Source organism: Atractosteus spatula, unplaced genomic scaffold, assembly GCF_055471065.1.
Source record: "Atractosteus spatula isolate fAtrSpa1 unplaced genomic scaffold, fAtrSpa1.hap1 Scaffold_21, whole genome shotgun sequence".
NCBI lineage: Eukaryota > Metazoa > Chordata > Actinopteri > Semionotiformes > Lepisosteidae > Atractosteus > Atractosteus spatula.
Window position 1 is genome coordinate 142149 of NW_028296775.1, and position 12852 is coordinate 155000.

The 12852-nt window shown below is 59.8% G+C and overlaps 10 non-coding genes across 10 annotated transcripts; all 10 read right to left on the reverse strand.

Annotated features, from left to right (window-relative positions):
- Positions 1-3809: 3809 nt before the first annotated feature.
- On the reverse strand, positions 3810-4000 carry LOC148808508 (U2 spliceosomal RNA). Its single transcript, XR_016088167.1, has one exon. It is a non-coding gene; the product is annotated as a U2 spliceosomal RNA (small nuclear RNA).
- A 772-nt stretch (positions 4001-4772) lies between these two features.
- LOC148808509 (U2 spliceosomal RNA) lies at positions 4773-4962 on the reverse strand. The gene has a single exon (XR_016088121.1). It is a non-coding gene; the product is annotated as a U2 spliceosomal RNA (small nuclear RNA).
- Positions 4963-5747: 785 nt separating this feature from the next.
- Positions 5748-5938, reverse strand: LOC148808510 (U2 spliceosomal RNA). The gene has a single exon (XR_016088168.1). It is a non-coding gene; the product is annotated as a U2 spliceosomal RNA (small nuclear RNA).
- A 788-nt stretch (positions 5939-6726) lies between these two features.
- Positions 6727-6917, reverse strand: LOC148808511 (U2 spliceosomal RNA). The gene has a single exon (XR_016088169.1). It is a non-coding gene; the product is annotated as a U2 spliceosomal RNA (small nuclear RNA).
- Positions 6918-7706: 789 nt separating this feature from the next.
- On the reverse strand, positions 7707-7897 carry LOC148808512 (U2 spliceosomal RNA). Its single transcript, XR_016088170.1, has one exon. It is a non-coding gene; the product is annotated as a U2 spliceosomal RNA (small nuclear RNA).
- Positions 7898-8684: 787 nt separating this feature from the next.
- LOC148808513 (U2 spliceosomal RNA) lies at positions 8685-8875 on the reverse strand. Its single transcript, XR_016088171.1, has one exon. It is a non-coding gene; the product is annotated as a U2 spliceosomal RNA (small nuclear RNA).
- A 776-nt stretch (positions 8876-9651) lies between these two features.
- Positions 9652-9842, reverse strand: LOC148808514 (U2 spliceosomal RNA). The gene has a single exon (XR_016088172.1). It is a non-coding gene; the product is annotated as a U2 spliceosomal RNA (small nuclear RNA).
- Positions 9843-10627: 785 nt separating this feature from the next.
- LOC148808515 (U2 spliceosomal RNA) lies at positions 10628-10819 on the reverse strand. The gene has a single exon (XR_016088123.1). It is a non-coding gene; the product is annotated as a U2 spliceosomal RNA (small nuclear RNA).
- A 744-nt stretch (positions 10820-11563) lies between these two features.
- Positions 11564-11754, reverse strand: LOC148808516 (U2 spliceosomal RNA). The gene has a single exon (XR_016088174.1). It is a non-coding gene; the product is annotated as a U2 spliceosomal RNA (small nuclear RNA).
- A 787-nt stretch (positions 11755-12541) lies between these two features.
- On the reverse strand, positions 12542-12732 carry LOC148808517 (U2 spliceosomal RNA). Its single transcript, XR_016088175.1, has one exon. It is a non-coding gene; the product is annotated as a U2 spliceosomal RNA (small nuclear RNA).
- Between the last annotated feature and the right edge of the window lie 120 nt (positions 12733-12852).

The window sequence follows — 12852 nt, forward strand, 5'->3', positions numbered from 1 at the left end:
CTATCAAATCCCAGAAAGTCAGGTAAAATTCTACCGGGATGCCGTCAACCCCCGGAACTTTCCCAGTTTTCATTCTCCGAGTCGCCCCCTCAACTTCGGCTAGCTCAATGCGTGTCACTAGAGCCCTGTTTTCCTCAGCACTGACCTTCTTCTCAATGTGCTCCAAACCACCAACCCCCTTTACAGGCTCCCCCTCCCTCTTATTGAAGTAAGTAGTAAAATACTTTACGGCTTCATCCAACATTTCATACGGAGTACTTACCACCTCCCCCTCTGCAGTAAACAAACTCCCGAATGCTCTTTTAACCCGCTTGGCTTTGACTGATTTAAAGAGCAAACCTGAGACCTCTTCTTGTCCATCCAGAAAGCCGATGCCAGCTCTGATTAAAAGCTCTCTGGGTTGTCTAAGGTAAAGTTCTCTAAGTCGCGCCTTCAGCTCCTGGGCCTTCGAGAAATTAAAATCTGCACCTTTGTTTGTCTCCTCATACATGTTTTCCAGCTCTTTTTGAAGCCTTCTCACTTCAAAGTTCTTTCTTTGGTTTCGGCGCTTACAATACCGGATTGAGATTTCCTTCACCTGCCACTTAACATACTCCCACCATTGAATTAGTGACGGCCAGTCTTGTTTCTGTCCTAACCAAAAGGACCATTTGGCTCTAATTAGCTCTTTGTAGCCGTCCTCACTCAGCACGGCTGTGTTTAATTTCCAGTAACCTGGACCAAACTTGACCCCCACCCCTTCCACCTCTACCACCAGCAATTCGTGATCGGAAAAATAAAAAGGTACGACCGAGGCTTTAGCAATCACCAACCCTCGAGACAGGAACACGTAATCCAATCTTTTGGCGGCCCCTGCTGCGTTCCTCCAAGTAACTGGGGGAATCAACCCTACTGCTGCAGGCCCTTTGAGACTAAAACTATCAAAAAGGTCAAAATCCCTCAACAGTTTGTTAATTTCTCGGGATCCTGCTGTTCTTTTATTTAGATCTTCATTAAAATCACCGGCAATCACTAATTTTCTATTAGTTACACACCAGGGGACTAAGTCTGAAAAGAAGCCCCCCCTTGATGTCCTATCCGCCGGTGCATAGACGACTATGAATCTCATTTTTATGTTTAGGTATACCCCATCCACCACAAGAATTCTCCCTGGCCGCACAAAATAAGTTTCTGTAACCTCAATGTGGTTGTTCCCAAATAATATACCAACCCCAGAAGAATGTACTCCCCCCACACACCAAAAGGACTTCCCCGAATCCCAATCTTTAGAAAACCGCTTCACATCTGTATCACCACCCAAATGCACTTCCTGTAAAAAACATATATCAAACTTATTTTCACGCAAAATTTTAAACACAGCAATCCTTTTAGACCTATTTTTCAATCCTCTAACATTTACAGTTAAAATTTTGAAGGTCATCTCGACCTCCCACCATCTCTCCCCCCAGGATCCACATCTGGTTCTGCAGAGCTGTCCGTCTCCGAAGAACTTGTGTCACTTGTCCTATAAGGGGTTGAGCCCTCCTCCTCTGAAGTGGACTGCACCACGCTCGGAGCCACCGAAACGCAGCGCAGGTAAGGCGACTCCGGTACTCTTTCTTTTAACAGGTGCCCCTTCTGACCCCAATGCGACACTGCAGCCTCCTCCCGCTCAGGGGAGGATTCCATCGCCATGCCTTCTTCTACATCCTCCTCTGCGTGAGCGTCCTCCTTGGCCTTCTTCTCCTCCCCCGCAGGCAGCTCTTCTTCGGAATCCTCCCTTGGCCTTTTCTGGACTGCCACATTCCCCTCCAGGTCGAAGTCACCCAGGTCCATCGCCAGGCCATCTTGCGGCAGGTGCTCGAACAGGTCCACGGCTCTAGCCACCTGACCAGCAGGTAAGCTACCGCTGCTGTCCAAACCGGTGTCTGATGCTTCACTCACATCCACTTCTGCTCTCTCCTCACCCTCGATCTCTTTGCCGTCACCTGTTTCGACGTTTTCATTCCTGTTCCCCTCTGTCCTCTCAGTTCCTTTGCCTTCCTCTCTTCTTTCGTCTTCCTCATCTCCTTCTTGCTCCGAGTCAGATTCCACCGGTGCGGCATCTGGGAAGCCTCTCTCTTGTTCCCTGGCCATCTCCGGGTCTCTCCATACGCATTCTCTATACAGATGGTTTGTATCCCCACACAGAGAGCAAGTTTTCTGGAAACATCTCCCTTTAGTGTGGTCCCGTGCTCCACACCTCGAACAGGAGGTGGCAGTGCAGTCTTTGTCCATGTGGCCGAAGGAACAACACTTCCTGCAGTAGGACGGCTGGTTCTGATAATAAATGTAACCTTTGCTTTGACCCAGGAAGAAAGCCGACGGGGGGTGCGAGAACCCGTCCGCGCGCCCAACATTCCGCCTGAGCCGCACCTGGTATCTGCGCCTCCCGTTCCAGACCCGGAATCTGTCACCAATTATCTGGGGGCCTGCCAGGACATCCACATGCATCCACAGGTAAGCAGTGATAATGTCATCCTCAATGAAGGGGTCATGCATAGTTACGATTATAAATCGCACATCATCCTGAGCCAGACCCAAAATCTCAAAGTCCCGTAACAGTTCATCATTCACCATTTCCTCACACTTCCCAGAGACTCTCTTATAGATCTGGTCATTATTAAAGGTCACATCAAAAAAGCCAAAAGGCCTGTTTCCTTGCAAACACTTCACTTCAATAGGTATCGCTTTCAGAATTCCAAACAAAATCTTGCATTCAAACTCATATCTACCCATCATTTCTTTCTCTCTCACCCATTTAAAACGCAAGGTCCATTTCAGCCGAGGAGCCTGGCTGGCCCACCCGGGGGGGGCCTGGCCCTCGGCCATTGCGGGAAAACAGCCTTCCGACACTCTTCTCAAAGGTCTTCAAAAGTATCCTCCTTGCAAGAAAAAGCAACTCTCCGGAAAACAGGAACCAGCAACACGAAAATTCCCTCTGGATCCAAAAGTCTGCAGGCACTGGTAGCGGTCCAACGATCTCTCCCCTGGTCTTGGCCAAAAGGCCGAGAAGCGATGCCCGACGCCGGCCTTGGGCGGGCGCGCGGGCGTCCGGCTGGCGCGCAGCGGCGCAGGCCGACGCCTCTGGAGCCCGGTCCGCACGCGGCTGCCGGCCGCCCGGACTCCGCTCTCCCCCTCTCTTGCCTGCCTGCTTGCTCGCCTGCCTGCCCGCCAGTCCCGGGCGGGGGCCCTGCTCTTTGATCTCCTGTCAACGGCCCGACAACGACCGCAGCCGCGGGGGGCGCCAGCCGGCCGGCCTCCTTAGCTTAGGCCCCTCCCACCAGCAGCAGCCGTGCCGAGTGAGCTGCAAGCGAAAGCGGACCGTCGGCACCTGCGGGCAGAGGCAAGGGGCAGCGCTCTCTCGGGAGGGACGGGGACACACACACACCTGCCTGCCTGCCGAAAAAAAGAAAGAAAAGGTGTATATACTAAGTTTTTTGGAGGGAAAACGGCCGGCTGTCGAAAGGGGCCCGCCTGCAAGGACGGGGACACACACACACACACACACACACACACACACACACACAAGCCACGCCTGCCTCCCTGGAAAAAGGAGGAAAAAACTAAGTTTTTTGGAGGGAAAACGCACGGGAGCCGAAAAGGGGGCCGGCCTGCTTGCCGAGAGAGTCGAGGCGCGGGAAAGTGCACGGAGGGAGCACGGGAACGGGGAGGGGGAGAGAGAGAGACACAGAGACACACAGATGGACGAGAGACGAGACCGGAGAGGAAGGAGCTCCGGTCCACCTCGCTTGCTTGCTAGCTACGTCTGTCTTTTCACCGCTGAGAGAAGGTAGTGCACCGTTCCCGGAGGCGCTGCAATACCGGGCCGATGCGTGGAGAGGACGGAGCAAGCTCCTGATCCAGCTCCCTGTTCCAAAAATCCGTTTAATATGTGGTCCCCCGATGGGGGACGTATCAGATATTAAACTGATAAGAACAGATACTACACTTGATCTTAGCCAAAAGGCCGAGAAGCGATGCCCGACGCCGGCCTTGGGCGGGCGCGCGGGCGTCCGGCTGGCGCGCAGCGGCGCAGGCCGACGCCTCTGGAGCCCGGTCCGCACGCGGCTGCCGGCCGCCCGGACTCCGCTCTCCCCCTCTCTTGCCTGCCTGCTTGCTCGCCTGCCTGCCCGCCAGTCCCGGGCGGGGGCCCTGCTCTTTGATCTCCTGTCAACGGCCCGACAACGACCGCAGCCGCGGGGGGCGCCAGCCGGCCGGCCTCCTTAGCTTAGGCCCCTCCCACCAGCAGCAGCCGTGCCGAGTGAGCTGCAAGCGAAAGCGGACCGTCGGCACCTGCGGGCAGAGGCAAGGGGCAGCGCTCTCTCGGGAGGGACGGGGACACACACACACCTGCCTGCCTGCCGAAAAAAAGAAAGAAAAGGTGTATATACTAAGTTTTTTGGAGGGAAAACGGCCGGCTGTCGAAAGGGGCCCGCCTGCAAGGACGGGGACACACACACACACACACACACACACACACACACACACACACACACAAGCCACGCCTGCCTCCCTGGAAAAAGGAGGAAAAAACTAAGTTTTTTGGAGGGAAAACGCACGGGAGCCGAAAAGGGGGCCGGCCTGCTTGCCGAGAGAGTCGAGGCGCGGGAAAGTGCACGGAGGGAGCACGGGAACGGGGAGGGGGAGAGAGAGAGACACAGAGACACACAGATGGACGAGAGACGAGACCGGAGAGGAAGGAGCTCCGGTCCACCTCGCTTGCTTGCTAGCTACGTCTGTCTTTTCACCGCTGAGAGAAGGTAGTGCCGGAGGCGCTGCAATACCGGGCCGATGCGTGGAGAGGACGGAGCAAGCTCCTGATCCAGCTCCCTGTTCCAAAAATCCGTTTAATATGTGGTCCCCCGATGGGGGACGTATCAGATATTAAACTGATAAGAACAGATACTACACTTGATCTTAGCCAAAAGGCCGAGAAGCGATGCCCGACGCCGGCCTTGGGCGGGCGCGCGGGCGTCCGGCTGGCGCGCAGCGGCGCAGGCCGACGCCTCTGGAGCCCGGTCCGCACGCGGCTGCCGGCCGCCCGGACTCCGCTCTCCCCCTCTCTTGCCTGCCTGCTTGCTCGCCTGCCTGCCCGCCAGTCCCGGGCGGGGGCCCTGCTCTTTGATCTCCTGTCAACGGCCCGACAACGACCGCAGCCGCGGGGGGCGCCAGCCGGCCGGCCTCCTTAGCTTAGGCCCCTCCCACCAGCAGCAGCCGTGCCGAGTGAGCTGCAAGCGAAAGCGGACCGTCGGCACCTGCGGGCAGAGGCAAGGGGCAGCGCTCTCTCGGGAGGGACGGGGACACACACACACCTGCCTGCCTGCCGAAAAAAAGAAAGAAAAGGTGTATATACTAAGTTTTTTGGAGGGAAAACGGCCGGCTGTCGAAAGGGGCCCGCCTGCAAGGACGGGGACACACACACACACACACACACACACACACACACACACACACACACACACACAAGCCACGCCTGCCTCCCTGGAAAAAGGAGGAAAAAACTAAGTTTTTTGGAGGGAAAACGCACGGGAGCCGAAAAGGGGGCCGGCCTGCTTGCCGAGAGAGTCGAGGCGCGGGAAAGTGCACGGAGGGAGCACGGGAACGGGGAGGGGGAGAGAGAGAGACACAGAGACACACAGATGGACGAGAGACGAGACCGGAGAGGAAGGAGCTCCGGTCCACCTCGCTTGCTTGCTAGCTACGTCTGTCTTTTCACCGCTGAGAGAAGGTAGTGCACCGTTCCCGGAGGCGCTGCAATACCGGGCCGATGCGTGGAGAGGACGGAGCAAGCTCCTGATCCAGCTCCCTGTTCCAAAAATCCGTTTAATATGTGGTCCCCCGATGGGGGACGTATCAGATATTAAACTGATAAGAACAGATACTACACTTGATCTTAGCCAAAAGGCCGAGAAGCGATGCCCGACGCCGGCCTTGGGCGGGCGCGCGGGCGTCCGGCTGGCGCGCAGCGGCGCAGGCCGACGCCTCTGGAGCCCGGTCCGCACGCGGCTGCCGGCCGCCCGGACTCCGCTCTCCCCCTCTCTTGCCTGCCTGCTTGCTCGCCTGCCTGCCCGCCAGTCCCGGGCGGGGGCCCTGCTCTTTGATCTCCTGTCAACGGCCCGACAACGACCGCAGCCGCGGGGGGCGCCAGCCGGCCGGCCTCCTTAGCTTAGGCCCCTCCCACCAGCAGCAGCCGTGCCGAGTGAGCTGCAAGCGAAAGCGGACCGTCGGCACCTGCGGGCAGAGGCAAGGGGCAGCGCTCTCTCGGGAGGGACGGGGACACACACACACCTGCCTGCCTGCCGAAAAAAAGAAAGAAAAGGTGTATATACTAAGTTTTTTGGAGGGAAAACGGCCGGCTGTCGAAAGGGGCCCGCCTGCAAGGACGGGGCACACACACACACACACACACACACACACACACACAAGCCACGCCTGCCTCCCTGGAAAAAGGAGGAAATCCCTGGAAAAAGGAGGAAAAAACTAAGTTTTTTGGAGGGAAAACGCACGGGAGCCGAAAAGGGGGCCGGCCTGCTTGCCGAGAGAGTCGAGGCGCGGGAAAGTGCACGGAGGGAGCACGGGAACGGGGAGGGGGAGAGAGAGAGACACAGAGACACACAGATGGACGAGAGACGAGACCGGAGAGGAAGGAGCTCCGGTCCACCTCGCTTGCTTGCTAGCTACGTCTGTCTTTTCACCGCTGAGAGAAGGTAGTGCACCGTTCCCGGAGGCGCTGCAATACCGGGCCGATGCGTGGAGAGGACGGAGCAAGCTCCTGATCCAGCTCCCTGTTCCAAAAATCCGTTTAATATGTGGTCCCCCGATGGGGGACGTATCAGATATTAAACTGATAAGAACAGATACTACACTTGATCTTAGCCAAAAGGCCGAGAAGCGATGCCCGACGCCGGCCTTGGGCGGGCGCGCGGGCGTCCGGCTGGCGCGCAGCGGCGCAGGCCGACGCCTCTGGAGCCCGGTCCGCACGCGGCTGCCGGCCGCCCGGACTCCGCTCTCCCCCTCTCTTGCCTGCCTGCTTGCTCGCCTGCCTGCCCGCCAGTCCCGGGCGGGGGCCCTGCTCTTTGATCTCCTGTCAACGGCCCGACAACGACCGCAGCCGCGGGGGGCGCCAGCCGGCCGGCCTCCTTAGCTTAGGCCCCTCCCACCAGCAGCAGCCGTGCCGAGTGAGCTGCAAGCGAAAGCGGACCGTCGGCACCTGCGGGCAGAGGCAAGGGGCAGCGCTCTCTCGGGAGGGACGGGGACACACACACACCTGCCTGCCTGCCGAAAAAAAGAAAGAAAAGGTGTATATACTAAGTTTTTTGGAGGGAAAACGGCCGGCTGTCGAAAGGGGCCCGCCTGCAAGGACGGGGACACACACACACACACACACACACACACACACACACACACACACACACACACACACAAGCCACGCCTGCCTCCCTGGAAAAAGGAGGAAAAAACTAAGTTTTTTGGAGGGAAAACGCACGGGAGCCGAAAAGGGGGCCGGCCTGCTTGCCGAGAGAGTCGAGGCGCGGGAAAGTGCACGGAGGGAGCACGGGAACGGGGAGGGGGAGAGAGAGAGACACAGAGACACACAGATGGACGAGAGACGAGACCGGAGAGGAAGGAGCTCCGGTCCACCTCGCTTGCTTGCTAGCTACGTCTGTCTTTTCACCGCTGAGAGAAGGTAGTGCACCGTTCCCGGAGGCGCTGCAATACCGGGCCGATGCGTGGAGAGGACGGAGCAAGCTCCTGATCCAGCTCCCTGTTCCAAAAATCCGTTTAATATGTGGTCCCCCGATGGGGGACGTATCAGATATTAAACTGATAAGAACAGATACTACACTTGATCTTAGCCAAAAGGCCGAGAAGCGATGCCCGACGCCGGCCTTGGGCGGGCGCGCGGGCGTCCGGCTGGCGCGCAGCGGCGCAGGCCGACGCCTCTGGAGCCCGGTCCGCACGCGGCTGCCGGCCGCCCGGACTCCGCTCTCCCCCTCTCTTGCCTGCCTGCTTGCTCGCCTGCCTGCCCGCCAGTCCCGGGCGGGGGCCCTGCTCTTTGATCTCCTGTCAACGGCCCGACAACGACCGCAGCCGCGGGGGGCGCCAGCCGGCCGGCCTCCTTAGCTTAGGCCCCTCCCACCAGCAGCAGCCGTGCCGAGTGAGCTGCAAGCGAAAGCGGACCGTCGGCACCTGCGGGCAGAGGCAAGGGGCAGCGCTCTCTCGGGAGGGACGGGGACACACACACACCTGCCTGCCTGCCGAAAAAAAGAAAGAAAAGGTGTATATACTAAGTTTTTTGGAGGGAAAACGGCCGGCTGTCGAAAGGGGCCCGCCTGCAAGGACGGGGACACACACACACACACACACACACACACACACACACACACACACACACACACACAAGCCACGCCTGCCTCCCTGGAAAAAGGAGGAAAAAACTAAGTTTTTTGGAGGGAAAACGCACGGGAGCCGAAAAGGGGGCCGGCCTGCTTGCCGAGAGAGTCGAGGCGCGGGAAAGTGCACGGAGGGAGCACGGGAACGGGGAGGGGGAGAGAGAGAGACACAGAGACACACAGATGGACGAGAGACGAGACCGGAGAGGAAGGAGCTCCGGTCCACCTCGCTTGCTTGCTAGCTACGTCTGTCTTTTCACCGCTGAGAGAAGGTAGTGCACCGTTCCCGGAGGCGCTGCAATACCGGGCCGATGCGTGGAGAGGACGGAGCAAGCTCCTGATCCAGCTCCCTGTTCCAAAAATCCGTTTAATATGTGGTCCCCCGATGGGGGACGTATCAGATATTAAACTGATAAGAACAGATACTACACTTGATCTTAGCCAAAAGGCCGAGAAGCGATGCCCGACGCCGGCCTTGGGCGGGCGCGCGGGCGTCCGGCTGGCGCGCAGCGGCGCAGGCCGACGCCTCTGGAGCCCGGTCCGCACGCGGCTGCCGGCCGCCCGGACTCCGCTCTCCCCCTCTCTTGCCTGCCTGCTTGCTCGCCTGCCTGCCCGCCAGTCCCGGGCGGGGGCCCTGCTCTTTGATCTCCTGTCAACGGCCCGACAACGACCGCAGCCGCGGGGGGCGCCAGCCGGCCGGCCTCCTTAGCTTAGGCCCCTCCCACCAGCAGCAGCCGTGCCGAGTGAGCTGCAAGCGAAAGCGGACCGTCGGCACCTGCGGGCAGAGGCAAGGGGCAGCGCTCTCTCGGGAGGGACGGGGACACACACACACCTGCCTGCCTGCCGAAAAAAAGAAAGAAAAGGTGTATATACTAAGTTTTTTGGAGGGAAAACGGCCGGCTGTCGAAAGGGGCCCGCCTGCAAGGACGGGGACACACACACACACACACACACACACACACACACACACACACAACGCCACGCCTGCCTCCCTGGAAAAAGGAGGAAAAAACTAAGTTTTTTGGAGGGAAAACGCACGGGAGCCGAAAAGGGGGCCGGCCTGCTTGCCGAGAGAGTCGAGGCGCGGGAAAGTGCACGGAGGGAGCACGGGAACGGGGAGGGGGAGAGAGAGAGACACAGAGACACACAGATGGACGAGAGACGAGACCGGAGAGGAAGGAGCTCCGGTCCACCTCGCTTGCTTGCTAGCTACGTCTGTCTTTTCACCGCTGAGAGAAGGTAGTGCACCGTTCCCGGAGGCGCTGCAATACCGGGCCGATGCGTGGAGAGGACGGAGCAAGCTCCTGATCCAGCTCCCTGTTCCAAAAATCCGTTTAATATGTGGTCCCCCGATGGGGGACGTATCAGATATTAAACTGATAAGAACAGATACTACACTTGATCTTAGCCAAAAGGCCGAGAAGCGATGCCCGACGCCGGCCTTGGGCGGGCGCGCGGGCGTCCGGCTGGCGCGCAGCGGCGCAGGCCGACGCCTCTGGAGCCCGGTCCGCACGCGGCTGCCGGCCGCCCGGACTCCGCTCTCCCCCTCTCTTGCCTGCCTGCTTGCTCGCCTGCCTGCCCGCCAGTCCCGGGCGGGGGCCCTGCTCTTTGATCTCCTGTCAACGGCCCGACAACGACCGCAGCCGCGGGGGGCGCCAGCCGGCCGGCCTCCTTAGCTTAGGCCCCTCCCACCAGCAGCAGCCGTGCCGAGTGAGCTGCAAGCGAAAGCGGACCGTCGGCACCTGCGGGCAGAGGCAAGGGGCAGCGCTCTCTCGGGAGGGACGGGGACACACACACACCTGCCTGCCTGCCGAAAAAAAGAAAGAAAAGGTGTATATACTAAGTTTTTTGGAGGGAAAACGGCCGGCTGTCGAAAGGGGCCCGCCTGCAAGGACGGGGACACACACACACACACACACACACACACACACACACACACACACACACACACAAGCCACGCCTGCCTCCCTGGAAAAAGGAGGAAAAAACTAAGTTTTTTGGAGGGAAAACGCACGGGAGCCGAAAAGGGGGCCGGCCTGCTTGCCGAGAGAGTCGAGGCGCGGGAAAGTGCACGGAGGGAGCACGGGAACGGGGAGGGGGAGAGAGAGAGACACAGAGACACACAGATGGACGAGAGACGAGACCGGAGAGGAAGGAGCTCCGGTCCACCTCGCTTGCTTGCTAGCTACGTCTGTCTTTTCACCGCTGAGAGAAGGTAGTGCACCGTTCCCGGAGGCGCTGCAATACCGGGCCGATGCGTGGAGAGGACGGAGCAAGCTCCTGATCCAGCTCCCTGTTCCAAAAATCCGTTTAATATGTGGTCCCCCGATGGGGGACGTATCAGATATTAAACTGATAAGAACAGATACTACACTTGGCGATGCCCGACGCCGGCCTTGGGCGGGCGCGCGGGCGTCCGGCTGGCGCGCAGCGGCGCAGGCCGACGCCTCTGGAGCCCGGTCCGCACGCGGCTGCCGGCCGCCCGGACTCCGCTCTCCCCCTCTCTTGCCTGCCTGCTTGCTCGCCTGCCTGCCCGCCAGTCCCGGGCGGGGGCCCTGCTCTTTGATCTCCTGTCAACGGCCCGACAACGACCGCAGCCGCGGGGGGCGCCAGCCGGCCGGCCTCCTTAGCTTAGGCCCCTCCCACCAGCAGCAGCCGTGCCGAGTGAGCTGCAAGCGAAAGCGGACCGTCGGCACCTGCGGGCAGAGGCAAGGGGCAGCGCTCTCTCGGGAGGGACGGGGACACACACACACCTGCCTGCCTGCCGAAAAAAAGAAAGAAAAGGTGTATATACTAAGTTTTTTGGAGGGAAAACGGCCGGCTGTCGAAAGGGGCCCGCCTGCAAGGACGGGGACACACACACACACACACACACACACACACACACAAGCCACGCCTGCCTCCCTGGAAAAAGGAGGAAAAAACTAAGTTTTTTGGAGGGAAAACGCACGGGAGCCGAAAAGGGGGCCGGCCTGCTTGCCGAGAGAGTCGAGGCGCGGGAAAGTGCACGGAGGGAGCACGGGAACGGGGAGGGGGAGAGAGAGAGACACAGAGACACACAGATGGACGAGAGACGAGACCGGAGAGGAAGGAGCTCCGGTCCACCTCGCTTGCTTGCTAGCTACGTCTGTCTTTTCACCGCTGAGAGAAGGTAGTGCACCGTTCCCGGAGGCGCTGCAATACCGGGCCGATGCGTGGAGAGGACGGAGCAAGCTCCTGATCCAGCTCCCTGTTCCAAAAATCCGTTTAATATGTGGTCCCCCGATGGGGGACGTATCAGATATTAAACTGATAAGAACAGATACTACACTTGATCTTAGCCAAAAGGCCGAGAAGCGATGCCCGACGCCGGCCTTGGGCGGGCGCGCGGGCGTCCGGCTGGCGCGCAGCGGCGCAGGCCGACGCCTCTGGAGCCCGGTCCGCACGCGGCTGCCGGCCGCCCGGACTCCGCTCTCCCCCTCTCTTGCCTGCCTGCTTGCTCGCCTGCCTGCCCGCCAGTCCCGGGCGGGGGCCCTGCTCTTTGATCTCCTGTCAACGGCCCGACAACGACCGCAGCCGCGGGGGGCGCCAGCCGGCCGGCCTCCTTAGCTTAGGCCCCTCCCACCAGCAGCAGCCGTGCCGAGTGAGCTGCAAGCGAAAGCGGACCGTCGGCACCTGCGGGCAGAGGCAAGGGGCAGCGCTCTCTCGGGAGGGACGGGGACACACACACACCTGCCTGCCTGCCGAAAAAAAGAAAGAAAAGGTGTATATACTAAGTTTTTTGGAGGGAAAACGGCCGGCTGTCGAAAGGGGCCCGCCTGCAAGGACGGGGACACACACACACACACACACACACACACACACACACACACACACACACACACACAAGCCACGCCTGCCTCCCTGGAAAAAGGAGGAAAAAACTAAGTTTTTTGGAGGGAAAACGCACGGGAGCCGAAAAGGGGGCCGGCCTGCTTGCCGAGAGAGTCGAGGCGCGGGAAAGTGCACGGAGGGAGCACGGGAACGGGGAGGGGGAGAGAGAGAGACACAGAGACACACAGATGGACGAGAGACGAGACCGGAGAGGAAGGAGCTCCGGTCCACCTCGCTTGCTTGCTAGCTACGTCTGTCTTTTCACCGCTGAGAGAAGGTAGTGCACCGTTCCCGGAGGCGCTGCAATACCGGGCCGATGCGTGGAGAGGACGGAGCAAGCTCCTGATCCAGCTCCCTGTTCCAAAAATCCGTTTAATATGTGGTCCCCCGATGGGGGACGTATCAGATATTAAACTGATAAGAACAGATACTACACTTGATCTTAGCCAAAAGGCCGAGAAGCGATGCCCGACGCCGGCCTTGGGCGGGCGCGCGGGCGTCCGGCTGGCGCGCAGCGGCGCAGGCCGACGCCTCTGGAGCCCGGTCCGCACGCGGCTGCCGGCCGCCCGGACTCCGCTCTCCCCCT